At 47.0% G+C, this 17,303-nt stretch overlaps 1 protein-coding gene across 3 annotated transcripts in view; it reads right to left on the reverse strand.

The window, feature by feature from the left end:
• The window catches only part of LOC126546272 (excitatory amino acid transporter-like), a 256,126-nt gene that overhangs the window by 138,107 nt on the left and 100,716 nt on the right, over positions 1–17,303 (reverse strand). The window contains exon 1 of one of the 3 annotated variants that reach the window (XM_050194424.3): positions 5,567–6,133. The exons of 1 other annotated variant lie outside the window; for it this stretch is intronic. The gene's annotated coding sequence lies outside the window, so the exon portion shown is untranslated. Of the gene's footprint in view, positions 1–5,560; positions 6,134–17,303 lie in introns of those variants that run through there. One more of the 3 variants, XM_055062201.2, reaches the window with a different exon arrangement.

The following is a 17,303-nucleotide window of genomic DNA, read 5'->3' on the forward strand; positions in this document are numbered from 1 at the left end:
CAAGATTTGTGCTCGCTTTGGAACAGTTTGTCGTCTGTTCTTGCTTTTCAGCGCTTGGTTATGCATTGTAGGTGAGTAAACTTCACTGGAAGATATAATATGCGTGAATGGACATATTTTATGAAGATTTTACTGTAAGAAAGTGTTATCCACGTTTCAGACGAAGCCTCTTACAACGCCAGCCAACAAAAGCCTCACAGACACATATACCGTCATTCCCATGAGGGCACAGCGCCCCTTAAGAAACTCCCATTGACGGTGGCGCCAGATTTCCTTCTAGGTGTTGTAGTGAGAAACTTTATGATGTCATCTGTCAGTAGGTGAAATCCAAATCACAAAACTGAACCTCGAAGGCCATGCTTGTGTGTATTGGTGAGGTGATGTACAGGACATCGGCTATCGTCTGGTGCTCACGCAACCGCAATTAAGACGCTGCCTTTAAGCGAGGCAGTATTGCCTACCACTCCTTCAGCACTGCGTGAAGCCGTGCTTCCAAGGGCGCACACGCGACTCGTAATTTAAGTGCGAACGGCCTTCTCCCATTTCAACTGAATTCGTGCCGGCGCAGCGCTGGTCATTCGAGCACCATTGCTCCTGTTGTCGTCGCGGCACTCGCGAAATGCAGTTCGTAGAACCAGCGCACAGTAGTCCGACATTCCACTCGAGCAGACGCAGGCCTGTACGTGGCAGAAGTACGTGCCGTTACGCCAGACGACACGGCGTGCTTTCGACGTCTGCAACGAACGGTGTCGAAGAGTCCCTCTTTATATTCCCTTCATCGGCCAAGAATCTCTGCTTACATCACGTCTTTATTATTATCTTTTTTCTTTCTGGCTTTTGTGCCTCGTCGGTCATAAAGCATTCCGGGCATTTACGACTCCGTCCTGGCGCGTTTGGCCGCGTTACACCGAGGAGAATAATCACAAGAAAACAACGAATCCAGAAAGTTGGGTGCGAGGCTTCCATAAAGAGGCTCTCGTTAATTGCCTACCGGTTTAAAAAAAAAAACAAAAAAATCCAGATAGACGTTTCTCGCTCGCCAGATAAAGGCGTTCGCAAGGACACTACATAGAGACGCGAATCCCCAACCCGAGATGTACAAAACAAAAGCCTCAGCAGGGAAGAGATGGGTTTAGGGAAGAGTGGGGAAGCCACTGGTCTCTTCGGTGAAGTAATCGATCGACATTAGAAGCTGTCTAACGTCAAGGCCGCTCTTTTTTTTTTGTTCTCATTGTTGCTGTTGTAACTTCGCATAAGTGTGTGGCGGAATTAGGCCATGTCTTACGGCACTTTGCTGTTGCAAAATAGCATCAGTGTTGCTTGCTTGAAAGAAATATGCGCCGTCAGCTACACGGCAAAAGCTGCGGACTTAATGAGAAGCATGTAATTGTCCAAAAAGCGGCCGTTCTATTGAGTTTTCAGGTAAAAGAAATAGTGCTGTCCTTGCAGTTTATAAAATCGAATGTACCCGCATTCACAAAACCCTCTTTCGCTAGAATTATCCGTAATAGCCGATTCTAGTCCACCCTGATGATGGCCAATGGCAAAGATCAATTCGAACGTAGAAAAGCCATATGTGAGTTCGGCCCATGATTCTTAGATGAACTTTCTGTGGCATATATTTCAGCACCAGGGAGAAAAAAATAAAGTAAGTACACAGAACACTTTGCGCATTGATAATTACAACTTTTTGACTTCTTTTTTTCTTCCTCTCCAAGGACAACTTATAAAACAAACGGTAATGTGTTGGTGCACTGAAGATAGTACATCAGATTTTATCTGGAAACGAGGAAACGTCTCATTGAACATCATGTATTTCCCACATATGGGTCAAGAGCCAATAAAGCATTATCCCTGAGCAAAGTGTATGTGAACTTTTTGCCCTCCCTCATGGATACCGCGGTAGTAAAACGCTGCACCTCAGTTTTTCCTATAATCTCAAGCACCCTCTCAAGAACAACGATTCTTATCGGTGATTTGACTTCGTGACGAGCACTGGTAGTTAGGTTACCGCAGCAATACACTTCCATTGATTTAAAATGATTGTAAGCGGCTGATCTGGCTCGAAATATATATATATATATATATATATATATATATATATATATATATATATATATATATATATAATGAAAGAAGACCGAAGTAAAGTTTCATGACACGCGTACAGCGACCTCACATAGCGGATATCGGCTAGTGCTAACAAATACAGTGTTAAAAAAGAGGGCAGTCTTAACACGTACTCATTCAAATGACCACGCGAGCAATGCGAGCACATTCATCACTTCAAGTGGGTTCGTGAAGTTTCATGGAGGCTACACATTCTATTCCAGTTGTCGTAATATACTGCGATTTTATTCACATTATAGATGATGCGAGATTCTAAAAGAACGGATCGAGTATCGAGTTTCCATTTTTGTACACTACTTGATAAAATATTCGTACAAGAGTGAGAATTCCGAATTTATGCTACATGTTACCAGGTATGTACCCGACCTGGGACAGGTAGAAAACTAACGTATTAAAGCTTTACAACCTCCGCTACCCGAAGTAAGCTTCGCTTGAAGGACGACGGACATGGCGCTATAATGCCACCAAACTCGACACCGTTCTGCGTCATGCTAAAGTTAAAGGGACAAATGTGTAGATGAATATGAGGTGCTTTAGTACATCAGGCGTCTGTATTGCCAGACAGACCACTCTTGCTGCGACAGGAGGCACCACAGAAGTGCAAAGGCCGTTTAACGAATGATTCGTGGTGACACTACCGGGAGGTTTCTGCTCGATCTGGCCCCGACATCACGGACTTCCACATCATCTAGTCGTGTTAACAGTGCATGTCGCTAAAATGAAACCTATAATTGTTTTCTGAGGGAAGGGATCATTCAACCTAGCAAGTTTCGACCACTTCCACGGCGCCAGAACACGAGGAAACCGGCTGAAATTCCTGACGTAACACAGACGACGGGCGCGAAATTAAAAGCGCTCAAGTTCGGCCAGATCTTTCCCCACAGAAATCAACCCCTGTCCGTCCATTGAGTGAAAATAGAGTTTCGATGTAGCCCCTCGGCAATATCAAATTATGTAGCGTTGGTATTAAGCCACTTTTCAATAAAGAAGAAAGCTAGCAGCGCTCTACGCATACAGTGTTGCAACGCGAGCGCCAAGAAGGGTCTGCAGCTTCATTCGGAATACTTTTTTTTTACGTAGCGACACCCCCTGCTGTGTCTGCTTGGGCCGGAAATGCGCTCGTCAACTTGTTCTGGCGTGTGCCACATGCCGTCTAAATTTTCACGTTCACAGTTGTTATTTTCTAGTTTCTTTTTTTTATCTTTCGCAGGAAACTTGCAGTCATTGCACATGCATCGCAGCTGCACAAGTAAAAACCGCAGATGGCGGCGATGCAATATGGCTATAACACTCGGTTCAACGCAAATGCTCTTGCCGCTTCGGCAATAAATGAGGAAAAGTGTAAAAAACACTGCAGATCCGACGCACATGGTCGAATCTATGTGAAACGAAGCTCAATTAAGGGACACAATTTCGTTCGATTTCATCCTATTCAACATGTAATGTCATGGAATATTAATATGTTTATCATTCACAAAGCCACAAATTCATTTTCATGCGATTTTTATGTTGATGTACTGAATCGTTCACAGGCTATGCCGAGAAGCAAACTCCAAAGCAAGTAGACGCACACTTTAAGACGTATAGGCAACGATGTCACAAGGACGAAGGCAACGTATCAGGCTTGTTCAGAGAATAACGGTGATGACAGGTGTATGCACAGAAAAGTACGACGCAGTGTCAAGCAACATTTAGGGTTTCCATACCTCTTGTATCACAGTAGAACATGCCCATTCTGCAGGATTGCGCAGAAAAGAGTTAAGCATACTTTGTCAGCATACAAGCATTTGTGTAGGAATCGTAGTGGGACACGCCCATTCTGGAGGATTGTCCAAGAACTGGCACCCAGCCAGTTCTTCATAATGAGTGGCTAAATCAAAGAATCCGTTAAATGTAATTAATTAAATAATACGAGTATATCGGTGTGCTTTAGAAGTGCCTGTGAGTCGACAATGTATGCTCAGGTTTTACGCAGACAGTTATTATTTTTTTTTCACAGAACAGATGTGTGCATACTTGTTCAGCATGAGGAGGTACCTGCATGCAACCTTTGAATATATACCCACAACAGTCGCCGAGATAGCGACAAACCTTACTGGAAGCCACGCCAAAACTGAAAGTAGGCAAAGAAAACTTTGCTTTCAAAAAATCAGAAATGTAACTATAATGGTGCGTGCAAATGCCTGTATTTCTCAACCTCGCCAGATATCGCTTAATTACAATTCCCCTATATCCTAGGGCTTATGCACGTCAGCTCTTGAGCAACCATATTGGTCTACCTGCACGAAAAAAAGTCTGCTTGGCAACCTTTGGAATAAACGCGACTGATATTGTAAGCACTAGGATAAGAGACAGTTAAAATGATTCCTCAGACAAAAAAAAGATCAACAGAATCTATTTCACGAGGAATGTCGACAACGCGACTAGCCGTGACGGATTGCAGCGGTACACCGTACTGCCACCGCGGAAATGCGCCGCCCATGCCAGTGTAAGGAGTGTGCTACAGCCAGGCCACTCTCTCGCGCTGGGCTTCCTCTGGACACGTTGCGCCATCCAGTGGCGCGCCCACGAAGTCTACGCGTGGCCTCCGAGATTCGCGGTGCACACGTGTGTGCGAACACTGAGAACTATTCCTCAATGAACTGCGACTAAATGGGCGGAAATTTCAATGCTTCAACTCCTGCTATACGCAGCTAGATGAGTATCCGAGGTGAGCACACCAGCGCCTCTTGTGTTGACACACACGAAGCTTGTCAAGAATAGCGGATCGATGTCGAACCTGAAGTGCTTTTGCCGGAATGCAGCTGAGATACAATACATGCAAAATCACATGGCCGCGTGCGTACATCAAGCAAGGGCTCTTTGCATGATAGAACGCTAGACGACACGTGTTGTATAGGAAACGTAACGCCTATTGGTGTGTGACATTTTTCATGCATTCACTTTTCGCGTCGGTGCTGACACGAGTCTTGCATGCTTTCCAATATGAAGCAGCAACGGAGATAATCATCGACAAAAGTGGTTTAATGTTTGGGAAAGTGAATTGAAACGGTAGCTCTAAAGCGGCCAGTTGATGGCCCGGGTCACAAGAGACCTTTTGTGTAGGTGCAGATGCAGCAGAATGTCATGCACAACTTCATAGCGTGAACACAGTTATATCTTCTGTCGAGTTAGAAGCACTGAAAGGTACACAGGCCCATGTCATAGCGTGTGCTTGGACGATGCACATTTGCACTTGGTAGCGTAATAAGTACATTTAACCGTTGTCACCTTAATTTGAGCCTGCACATATACGCACATCGGTCACATATATCCACAATTTCAATATGCCGATAAATTCCATTTTCTAGCGAGGGCTCATCAGTAAGCACAGAATATGCTAATTAGAGATTGAATATTTGAATCAAATTACGTAAACAAGAATACTTACGCTGACCTGAGTGAAGCCGTCTCTGGCGTGAAACGTCGCTTGATAACTGTCGATCTGCCGACTTCAGTGGAAGCGCAGTCTCCAGCGCTGATCGAGAAGCACACCGTTATCACGACACTACCGGTCGACCCGTCGATGCAAAATAGGGAAGAAGAAGAGCAACAACACCTACAAAAAGATGACACACCGGCCGATCTGTGCAACGAAATCCACGGCACGTCCCCCAATCCGTTAATCCGTCAAATGGAGCGCAGCGTACTTCGACGACAACGTGGTGAAGAAGACGACGTCGAGGCAGGGAGTATGCAGACCGAGCAGACGACTTTCTGCTGGAATACTCCGCCGAAAAACTCCCCCGCGCTCTCTCCTAGCACCCTCGTCGCTGCCGGCTCGGTGGCGAACGCGCGTCGTATGGAGAGGGTCTCGGCGAGCCAGAGAAAGCGCGCGGCGCCTCAGCGAGCCACGACGGGAGTGGTAGATTGCGAGACTTTCGTTCGTTCTCTTTTTTTTCCGCTTCTTTTGATCTCTTCACGGCCGTCGCCGTTGCTGCTGCGCCAGCGGAACACAACACCCTTTCTCACGCCGCCGCACGCCACTCGCATCCTTTTTGTAGTACTTCCGAAACGCCGGTGCGAGGGTGAAAGACAACGAAAGAAAGGATAAAGAGAAGGAGAGAAGCAAATGAGAGAACAAGTCGAAGCCGGCGCGCAATCCGGAGCCGAGCCAAGACCATCTCTTTCGGCACAGCCGGCGACGCAACAAGTTCACGCTGCACGGGTGAAGCCGGCAAAGGCAAAGGGAAGGATGCAGAAGACGAGGGTAGAATGTGGAGCCGGGAACTACCACACAGCCCGGCGATTCGCGTTCGAGACGAAAATAAGAGCACGGGAGGAACGGACAAGATGGAAACGACGAGAGGAGCAGACGACAAGACAGAAATGAAAGCAGACGACGAGTGGGAAACGTAGACGCGCGGTGAGGTAGGAGCGGTGCCCGTCGAGATGCCATTAAAAGTCGCAGCCGCTCGTTCCGACTCGGAAAAGGAGCGTCGCGCTTTTAATGGACCACGTGCACTAACGTCACTCCCAATCCGAACTCGCTAGCAAAATGTTCTTTGGCGCGACTGAATGGTTCGTTTATTGTTTTTTCATTCATATCTTTGGCGTGGCGCAACATTCGTTCAGCGCCTGCGCTACAGAACTGGCAGTGTTAAAAAAAGCAAGTTAGCAAACGACACGTCCCTTCCTACCCGACTGACATTATTTTAGTCTTCTTTTTTTTTCCCGCTTTTTTTTTTTTGCCACCCTCTCTGCCACCAGAGTCCGCGAGCGTGCGTTTTCCGGTGTTTCCCGCACGTGATATGAAGGGATCACATTGGTGCTGCCATCTGTTGACGTCTTTCACAGTGAGCGTCAATTCCAACCAAAAGAAAAGAAAGAAATTGCGCCTGCGTTAGAGCGGCACGCGACGGCTGCGTTTCGATTCAGGAGCCGCCAATCTCGTTGGCCACACTTTCTTTGGCGCTAGACTTACATTTTCGAATCGCGTGCAGAGCGTCTCAACAGATAAACAGCTTAGCTGCGGAGAAGGAGAGAAGCTGACGGCGTGGTATGCATTCAAGGCGTGTTCTGCTGACGGAGTAAACACGTTTCTAAACAACTTGACGCGTTTTTTTTTTGTTTTTGTTTTCCCTACTTATTTTTCCATAGTGCAGTGCATTCAGATTTCACGATGCAACATACGGCCCTAAAATGTAGGTCTCGAGGCGCAAGGTCAAACGAACGTTTATTAAGGGTTCTGACGAAATCCCGCTAAATCAAACCTTAACAAGCCATACGATGTTGCGTAAAACAGAGTTAAGGAAACCTCAAGTTCTTCTTGAACGATGGTTTTCAGGGCACTGTCTTGCACCTCCCGAGTCGCATCTTGGACGCGAAATACTCACCTTTTTTTTGATAGCAGGCAAACCGTTCGCCTAAACGCCGCTTCATTTCTAACATTTTATTTATTTTGTGCCGTTTACTCCCCTGGCGAATATTTGACACACTATGAACTTGACTGTAGGTCAAGGGCACGGACTCTACACTCTTAGCATATGATGCATATACAGCGGCACTTATTCTTTTGCCTTTGCGGCGAATGCTTTATTACAAATACGAGTGAAGTTCTAACAACAACACAAACAACAGCGACGAAAATAATAATAGCAATAATCACTATTTACGACAGAATATCATAGTCGCAAAGTTCATTTACCTGGTGCGCGCGACTGGTGGCTCTAAGTGATTTAGAAACTCGACTTGCCTTCATTCAAGCAACACATCGTTTCCAATATGCCATACGATTATGCCAGCTGCAATTTTCTAATTTTTATTTAAACTGAATTTCTTGTTTTTGCACTGCGCAATCTTCTTATCTCCTTACCTTTCCTTCTACTTTATTCTGTCTCCAAAGGCACTGTCACGAAGTCTTTATTAAGCATAGGAATATCGTGTGTGCGTTCGTGCGTGCGTGCGTGCGTGAGTGCTTGCCCGAACAGATCTTAATAATGGCATGGAGCATAGGGGCAGTGGACATGTACAGGTAGATTTGCTAATGAGGCGAACTTGCACGACAAGTCATAATATCTAGGCAGCGAACGAAAAAAAATTGTAATTGACATTTCGTTTACTCCCTTAGGATAGATGTTCCAATCACAAAATTGAAGACGAGCAGAAGTAAAATCACGTCTGCTTACCAGTAATACCGAGATTGTGACTACTTGCAAGATATCCGATCCTAAAACGCGCTTAGAAAAACGTTGGCGTTCCACCAACAGATTCCAAAAAGCCTTCCTGTATCATTTCCGCAGCATAGCTAATGCATGAAAGCGCAATGCAGATTTTGCACATTTTGAGGACGAATATCTCGTAAGTGCTGTTAGTTTCAGAATTTCTAAGCAGACCAGCGACTGACCGATCTACGCCTCGAGAACTGCATAGCAAGAAGCAGCTAGACAGTGATGTCCTGACTTCTCCTATTGCAGGAACATGTGCGTGAACAAAGCCTCAGTGGTGTTCGTTATACTGATAACATACTTTACGTCTACTGCGCAAGCACCGAAGCTGCTTTGCGGCCCAATTTACGCGAGACCTCTGCTTGGCGTCACGGCAACAATTTTAAAGCGCTAACTTTTCTTAGTTCGTTGCTCAGTTCCGCGCCGTTGGCGCCGTCTGCTGCGAGAGAGGTGTGTGAGAGAGACGAGGGAGGCGCCATATAAGGTGTTTTCATGGGTGGACACGCACGCGATGCTCCGTGTGTTTCCACTAATGGTAAAGGAGTGTTCGCTGACGTGACACAAAGCTCGGTTACCTGTAACACCACCAAATAGTGCTGCCTTCCGAGCATCACCACGGGCAGCACAACCCACCGATTGCCCCCACCGTCGTCATTCCATCGTGATTGTGACACCGTTATCAGGCCATTGCCTTGATTGCTTAGTCGTCGTACAGTCGTCGTCATTTATTTGTTGTCATACCGTCGTCCCGATGCCGTCGAACTCGTTGCATCATCGTCATCCCAATTTCGTCATCATGTAGCAGTTGTCATGCCACCGTCGTTCTACTCTTGTCGCCATCCAATCGACCTCATGCCGTCGTCGTCATGATGTCGTCGTTATACAGCGTCATCATCCCAATATCGTCAATGCGACGTCGTGATACAGTCATGATGTCTTCGTTATAGCATCGTCATCATTTCAAAATCGTAAATGCGACGTCGTGATATAGCCGCCGCGATGCCGTCGTAGTCGTTCTATCGTTGGCATTCCAGCTTTATCGTTCGACTCTCGCCATAACGTCATCATACAGTCATCGTCGAGCAGTCGTCGCCGCGTCATCCTCGTCCTACATTAGGCGTCATCCCATTGTAATCAAGCTGTCGTCGTCATACCGCCTTCGTCGTTTCACCGACGCCATTTCCTCTTCTTCATTCCACCTTAATCACACTGTCATTCAATAGTGATTATGACGCTGTTGTCATGCCATCGTCGCCACCGCGTCGTCTTCATACGGTCGTCCTCGTGCATTTCTTGTCCTAACATCGTCATGATGCTGTCGTGGTCATTCTATCGTTGTCATTCCAGCTTCGTCATCTGATTATCATCACGCCGTCATAGTTGCGCCATCGTCTTCACACACTCGTTGCCATCCCACTGTCCTCATTTCGTCGTCGTTGGGCCATGGTCATAATTTAACAATCTTCATCGCATTGTCATCGTAATACCACCTTCGGCTAGGCGAGTGTATGCTCAGAAAGCCGGCAAGCACTTCTCAAGCGTCGCAGAAGAGTGTAGTAGTTTAAACATGAAGACTATAATACGTCCGTTACACTAAAATGTCACGAAGGAAGCAGGACTTTCAGACCCACTAGATATTTGGGGAGCTCGAAATCGAAAACTAAAACGCCTAACCTGCACCCACAGCCTAACACTTAAACATTCACGTTACACACTCGTAACCATCGTGTGAGTTATTGTTATATCGCTCCCGTCCTTGTCATGAAAGAGATCCAGGGCTGCATACCATGCCTCGGACTTCGCGATTCTGGCAGGATGAGCGGCGTGCCACACTTTCGATGGGAAAATGGGCGAAGGCGCGGGCTGTCCCAGTAACTGATCGATTGGCTTATTGTTTTTACGGATTGGCGGCTACGCCGTCGGAAGATGCGAGACACTGCGAGGGCCGCAGAGCATGGTCGATGTGACCGATGAGCGCCCCGATGCCCTCGAGCTTTCAGAACAAAGTTCTTTCTTCGGGGTCGATGTCGTTTTGCGTGGAAAATGCACGGTACTCCGTTCTTGGGCGGCCTTTCCATCATTCCTGACGTGGGGAAAGTAACGGGCCTGTGAAACCGGTGAATGCCGAAACAGTGGGGCTCTTGGGATCATTATCTTTCCGGACAGTTTGCTGTGAAAGCGGCCGAGCGATGCTTTTCTGTAACTATTCTATTTTACAACAGCGACGCGACTTAACGTCGCATCAGGAGGCCGTGCAAGCGCTACTGCGCTCCTTGAGACCGACCGGCCTGTGTGAACGCCTGTGATTCGATCGCCTTTTCTGTTACCTGTTGTCTTTTTTTCCTTCTTTTCTTTTCTCTTCTTTTTTCTTGTTCCTTTTTTTCCTTTCTCCTCTCGCTTTTTGTCGTTTTTACAACCCCTATATCTCCCACCCCAGTGCAGGGTAGCAAACCGGAAACTCGCCTCTGGTTAACCTCCCTGCCTTTCCTCTCTCTCTCTCTCTTTACTTCTACAGTTGCTTGTTTATTAGATTTTTTAAAATAGTCTTTTTTCAATTTTATTCCAGTAATGTTATACTTGTAGCAAACGCCAAATATATAGCACAATATGGTGTCCCAAAGTTAGAAAGAACTCCTTGCGGGGCAACCTAATGAAAAAGGGATAGCATTGTACTGTAATTTGAATCAGTCGATTGCTTAGAGAAATTATACGTAATTTCATATAGAATATAGAATACAATGAGACACGGACAATGCACAAACTACATCAGGAGACGTTAATAGATGCACCCGCACGGTGGTGTGCAGGTGCGGAGAACAGCGCCAAGTGTGCGGGCGTGAGGGCGGCGTGGGAGTGCACTCTCCTTAGAAGTGTTGTTTCCAAACGCCAGTTACCACGCCGAATAGGATCCTTGTTCACCGGTAGGAGGGCACGCAGGACCACTTTCAAGTGCACCTTGGCTAGAAGTTTGGCTTCTTCGGGGTTGCACTCATTGTCCGGACCATCAGCGGAGGATGCTATCAGATGATTAGAAGCAGGATCAAAGCCTTATGCGGGGATAGACTCTATAACCTCAAGCGCAGCCGCATGAGCCTTTTGATCGCCCTGGATGTCGGCTTGGTCGGGTATACAGTGCAGGGTGACTTTGACTCCGCTCTTCTGGAGCACTCGTCTTTTGGTGCGATTATACGTCTAACCGTGCGGCTACGAGAGCGGTACGAACCAGAGGAGCGGACAACACCTTGAGAGCCCGAATATATGCGAATACACATTATCTCGCGGCCTGCGTTTTCCGAAGCCGTGGTCACGGCGCACGGAGAACTGCGGTGTGTGTGAAAGCAGGGAAAGCTGTGCGAAGTGGGCACCCACCTTGACATCGCCTTCCCCAACCACCCAGTCTCGTACACCGATATCTGGCAGAGACAGACCTGGCCACCTCTGGGTGAATTCCCTTGCCAGATGTGTCCGCAGGCGAGAGAGGGAAAAACTTTATTGTACAGACTCGTAAGGTTCCCGAAGCTGTTTGTCCAGGAATAATAGTCCCTTAGTAGGCGATGCCTACTTTGTCACTCTGCACTAGATACCACTCAACACTAAGTGTTACTATATAAAAAAAAAGATCCTGTTTGTCTTCTTTCATCTCATTCATTCATAGTGAGGGTCCCAAATTTGGCAGCTTTGACGCCATTAGGTAGCATGCGAGGGCATTACATAATGCATTAGAATAGCATTACATAATGTATTCCCACCCCTTATGCAATACCCCTATCAAGGGGTCTTTAAGGTAATAAAATGAAATGAAATGAAATGAGGGTGCATTAGCCATGTGCCTGTCTCCTAAGTTCAGGTGTTGCATGACACCATCGGCCAAAAAAAAGTGGTGTTCCACATCCACCCGCCATGGCCACGAGTGATGCTGGCTAACGCTGCCTGGGCTAGATATAGTACACATAAGTATCCAAGTTAGTGGACGGATTCATGGCTATCGCTGTTACAGGACTGGTAGTGCATCGCACAAGTAATGCGAATGTAGTGGGGTCGGTCCCCACCGGCGGCAAGTTATCTTTTTATCCATTTTCATTTCTCTTTTCTTCTATATATTCTGTAATTCAATATCAACCACAACTAATTACATTGTCTGTTGGCTCTATATGGTCGCTTATGCGATTTATAACAACCATTCTTTACCAAACCAAGCATGCTTCTTATTACGTATATATCAACTGGAGTTGAGTCTGCTCCGATTTCTGTCGACCGCGTTTGTTGGCTATACCTCTTAAGCCGATCTATTTTGTTCGCGTAGCCACGAGTTCTTGGGTGATGCATGTACCACAAAGGCTATCATAATAAAACTTAGCAACAGATTACGAAGGTGTAATAAACAAAATGCAAGAATCGCGATTGCGTCCAACAACTTCTGCCCCTACGTTTCGTCTCTGCGGGTGGCCTGAAACACCCTTCTTCGCACAATAATGCGGGTCAGTGCTTCTTAATAGACATGTCCAGCCTGTCCGTGTAGGTATTACCCTTTGCGGAATACCGGAACATCGATGACGTAGATGCGAGAAACATGGAGCAACAGTGACGGCAGAGCCATCCAGGAAGGATTTGTGAGACCATAAGCGTTCTTGTGTTGCATACGTGTGTTCGTAGAACGATGACAAGAATGTGCACTGTACGTGGCTGCGGACGCTCTAGGCTAGCAGCAAAGTAGGCAATAGAGAGCTTTAGTTTAGTCTCGCTACTGCGCATGCGCAGACCCTTACGTCATGGTCTGCACATGCGCAGTAGCATGGCTCCTAGTTCTTGCGTACGCAAGCCGCTTGCGTCCCCTATTCTAAAACTATATAATGTTCGGTCACTGCAATCATAGCTTCAGATGCACGCTTTTGTAACTAAAATCCGCGTGCCGTGATGGCGCCTCCTGTGTCGCTGCGCTCGTCTGCGTCAACAGTATTCCGTGACTGGTAATAGGCGCACGAACAGGCTAATAGAGAGTTTTAGGATAGGCGCCCCAAACGTTTGGGGCCCCAAAGAAATAGCGTCGAATCCACTGCGCGAGACGCAGACGGCGTTCTGGTTTTGCGTCGGGCACGCTGTTTTACTGATATAGCGGGAGCCCAAAAGCTGCCCCAAGAGATTTATGTAAACAAACATGGCGGCACCCATTTGGCGACGGCTCTAACCTATCGTCAAACTGGGCTCGATTCGTGGTGACGCGTGAAGTTTGCAAGCTAGGAGAAGTGACTGCGGTTCTCGCTTTCTCTCAGCTAGCGTGCGTTATGAAGATTGATTCATTAGACACCGCCAATTCCGAATTCGATTGCGGATTTCATGGCTCTTAGGCCTAACACCGTTTAGCTCGGCTGGTGAAGGCACGTAAGGTTGGTTACTCAAAACTAAGCTTCATGAATTGTTTGGTGCTAATAGAATAACCTCTAAATTATAATTAAACTCTAAAACACGAAAGTCAAGATTACTATTCTTATCATAAAACGGTATATTTTATTTTATTATTTCTAACAGCTTTTCTTCGACGCTGTAGTGGCGCTGTCGGCGCAAGACGCTATCCGCAAACGCAAAGCCGTATTCTAAAATTCTTCACCTCTGTGTGCCTCAGTGCTAACACCCGCAAAGCTCTTTGGGGCCCCAAACTATTGGGGCCCCTATTCGAAAACTCTCTAATAGGTCGCGTTCCTCACGGCGCCATGATGCACCATATACAGTGAGTGTATATTTGATTCGAAGAAATGATAACTACGATGAGATACATAATGAAATACATTGAGGAATGTCGAAGACGGCGAAACTTTTTTATCAAAATATAGCAGGAAATACAAAAAGACTGCGCACGAATCCGCTGGATCTTTACAATGTGATAGTTAGAATAACGGAACATAATGATGAGAAACGCAATCTACCCAATGTGCCAAAAGGGGGAAAATTGACAGTTCCCCACTTCTTTCAGGTGTTCAGGAGAGTACGAAGTTAATAATGAACGACATCGCCGGTCTTTCTTGACCGGCAGTTGAAACAGAAATCATTTGACCTTTACAACCGTCATTTTACTTGATCGTATTTTTAGTTAGTTTTGTTAACTGATACGCCGATTTGACTCTCTAAATCCCGCATGGAAAAGAGAGAGAGGCAAGATTGGCATGTGAATGGTCTATTGTGACAAGCATGGCTTAAGTTCTCACGCCGAAGAATGGCTACAGCAGGTATGTATACACCCGAATGACCCTCTGCTACTTCAGTATTTAATAACCATGCAGATAAGCGCGCAGCGATAGGGCTTAGACCGAAGCCTCTCGTATAGGCCGCTGAGAAGGGTGGTGTACATCTTGTGTCGAAAGACAAAGTAATGAGAAAGATATGTGAGAATCCATTCGTCTTAGTAGTTCAAAATTAAGCAATAATCCCGGCCCAGCTTCCTTTCACAACATCCTGGTGAGTGCTTGCTTGTATTCCTCAAATACACAGTTCACCTGGTCAAATGACTTCCAATGCGAAGAGAGCAGGAAGGAAATGTGCCTGTTGGGAGATACGCCTCTGCAATCAAGCCTGTTGAGAGCGTTCTTTTTTTTCTGACGAAAGGCGCGCAGGAGGGACGCGAACCACTGGAGCACAGACGATGACAATCAATCAATCAATCAATCAATCAATCAATCAATCAATCAATCAATCAATCAATCAATCAATCAATCAATCAATCAATCAATCAATCAAAATTTTAAGCCTGTTACATAACGCTGCCGTTGTTGAATAATTACTTATTGTGGTTAGTTCTCCGCTGTTGCACATTTGCAAGATTCTACATTGAATCAAATACCAAGTGGCGTTGGATGTGTTCAACAAAATTAGTTTTTTGTTTTTTGTAACATGTTTTGCGTCAATGGTTCCGCCTGTTTTTTTTTCTGTATATTTAGAAGCAGCGAAATATTCGGTATGCAATACGATATTCTAAGCCCACTTTTCAACAACATTCCCATTCGATACAACTTGATAACTTCCCTGTTAGAGAACCCGCTAGTTCATTTGTCGGTCGAATTATTAAAGTGCGGTCAGGGAAGATCAAGATAAAGAAAGGGCCTTCGTCGTATAATCGAGTGCAGACATTCTCCCAGGGTGTACTACATCTTACAACTCAATTGGGTAACAAGACGCTAGCAGACGAAGCAACGCAGCAGCACGACTGTATCGCAAACACTCACCCCTGTTTTCTTGGGCCAGGACACGCATCAGGTGCAACTGAAAGCTGTCAAATTAAAAGCTACGAGGAAAGAGGCGGTACCGTACGGGATACGAACAAAGGAGACGCACTCTTTTCGGCAAGTCCCCAAAATGGCAGCTACGCTCCCGATGCATAGCGGCGAGGTGCGGGCCCAGGAATGCCGGCCGGCGAGATTTACAAATTAAAACTCGCGAGATCTGCCCGACGAGACGCAGGATAAACCGACGCGCGCGAGCTCTCGTTCTTCATTTGCATGCAAACTCCAGTCGCGGCTATTACGCCGCGGGGCACCTTCGCGCGCGACGCAGCGCGGGCTGCGGCGGGTTACGCGCTTGGCGAGCTCGGTTAACCTGCAGCGGGCTCGCCGACAGATTCGCGCACCCATGTATACATCAAGCGACGCGCGCGAGCGAGCGAGTGAAGCGAGAGCTCCGAGGCCAGCGAGGCGCAGAGCAGTAAATCTAGCGTGGCCAACAGCTCGACCTGCCCGCACGGACGAGTCCCCGCGGCTAGACGAAGCCAACCGAAACTGCCGCCGAAGCTTGGCAACGCGGCAACTCCCCACCCCGGACGACACCATCGCTCTTTCTCTCTCTCCGTCACACACCCACCCACCCATCCACCTACACACACACACACACACACACACACACACACACACACACACACACACACACACACACACACACACACACACACGCGCGCACGCATGCAAACTTGGCGGGCGTACATACGCACGCACTGACACGCACAACAAAGCAGCGCACCTTCGCCTTCGAAACTGGCACCGCGGACATGCTCACCGCCAGCTCCGACGCTCGACAGGAAAGCTTTCCCCTTTCCCTCTCTCCACGCTCGCCTTTCCCCTCGCTTCCTTAGTCGCCTTTTGGTTGGGGATTAAAAATGCATGGGACGCAACCCAGCCGTTGCCAGGGGCAACCGTGATCAACCGAGCGCCTCTGTCGACGACGACGACGCCTAGCGGGGAAAGGAGGAGGCGCCGCGGCACCTCTCCTCGAATGTTGCGCGCGTACAATGCGGCGCACCTTGGCGAAAAAAAACCCAGAAAAAAGCGTGCTCCTTATTGTCGGCAACAAAAAAAAAAGTATTAGGTTACCATGGCCGAGTGGAAGGTGTTCATGAAAGAAGCTTGAAAAATGCAGCGAAAGGCGCGTGGAGAGAATACTGGAGCTATGTTTTTACGTATCCTGTCTGTGGTAGCTACTTCATTTTGATTCTACGTAATACATTTGCAGCTGAGCACACCTATTATGCATAGAATTTGTGCTTGGACTGCTTTCCACGTTTGAGGACATTCTCCTCATTCCAGGAGGCTCCCGGCTCATCTGTCAGATATAATAAGAACGGTAGGGCATCAATTGTAAGAAGGCATCATGCGTATTTGTTATTGTGTGTTATCGTGCGTTGAAAGCATTTGGTTATTTCCGGACTTCGCAGTTCTAAAACATTTTGCTAAGCCTCATAATATGCTGGCATAATAACTCCTGCGTTTCTACATTTCTATCGGGCAAATTCGCTGCTATAGATAGTGCGAGGAAACGAGGGAATGTTCAACAACCTGGCAACTCCTTATGATACGGAATACGAAAGTTCAGGCTGAAGACATACTTTCGCGTTGAACATGACATATATTCGCAAGCGGGCAATCGCAAGGAACTCATGCCGGAATGTGCTATTGAACTCGCTAGGAGCCAACCTACCCAAGTGCCAGG

The sequence above is a fragment of the Dermacentor andersoni genome, chromosome 10 (genome assembly GCF_023375885.2).
Source record: "Dermacentor andersoni chromosome 10, qqDerAnde1_hic_scaffold, whole genome shotgun sequence".
Lineage (NCBI taxonomy): Eukaryota > Metazoa > Arthropoda > Arachnida > Ixodida > Ixodidae > Dermacentor > Dermacentor andersoni.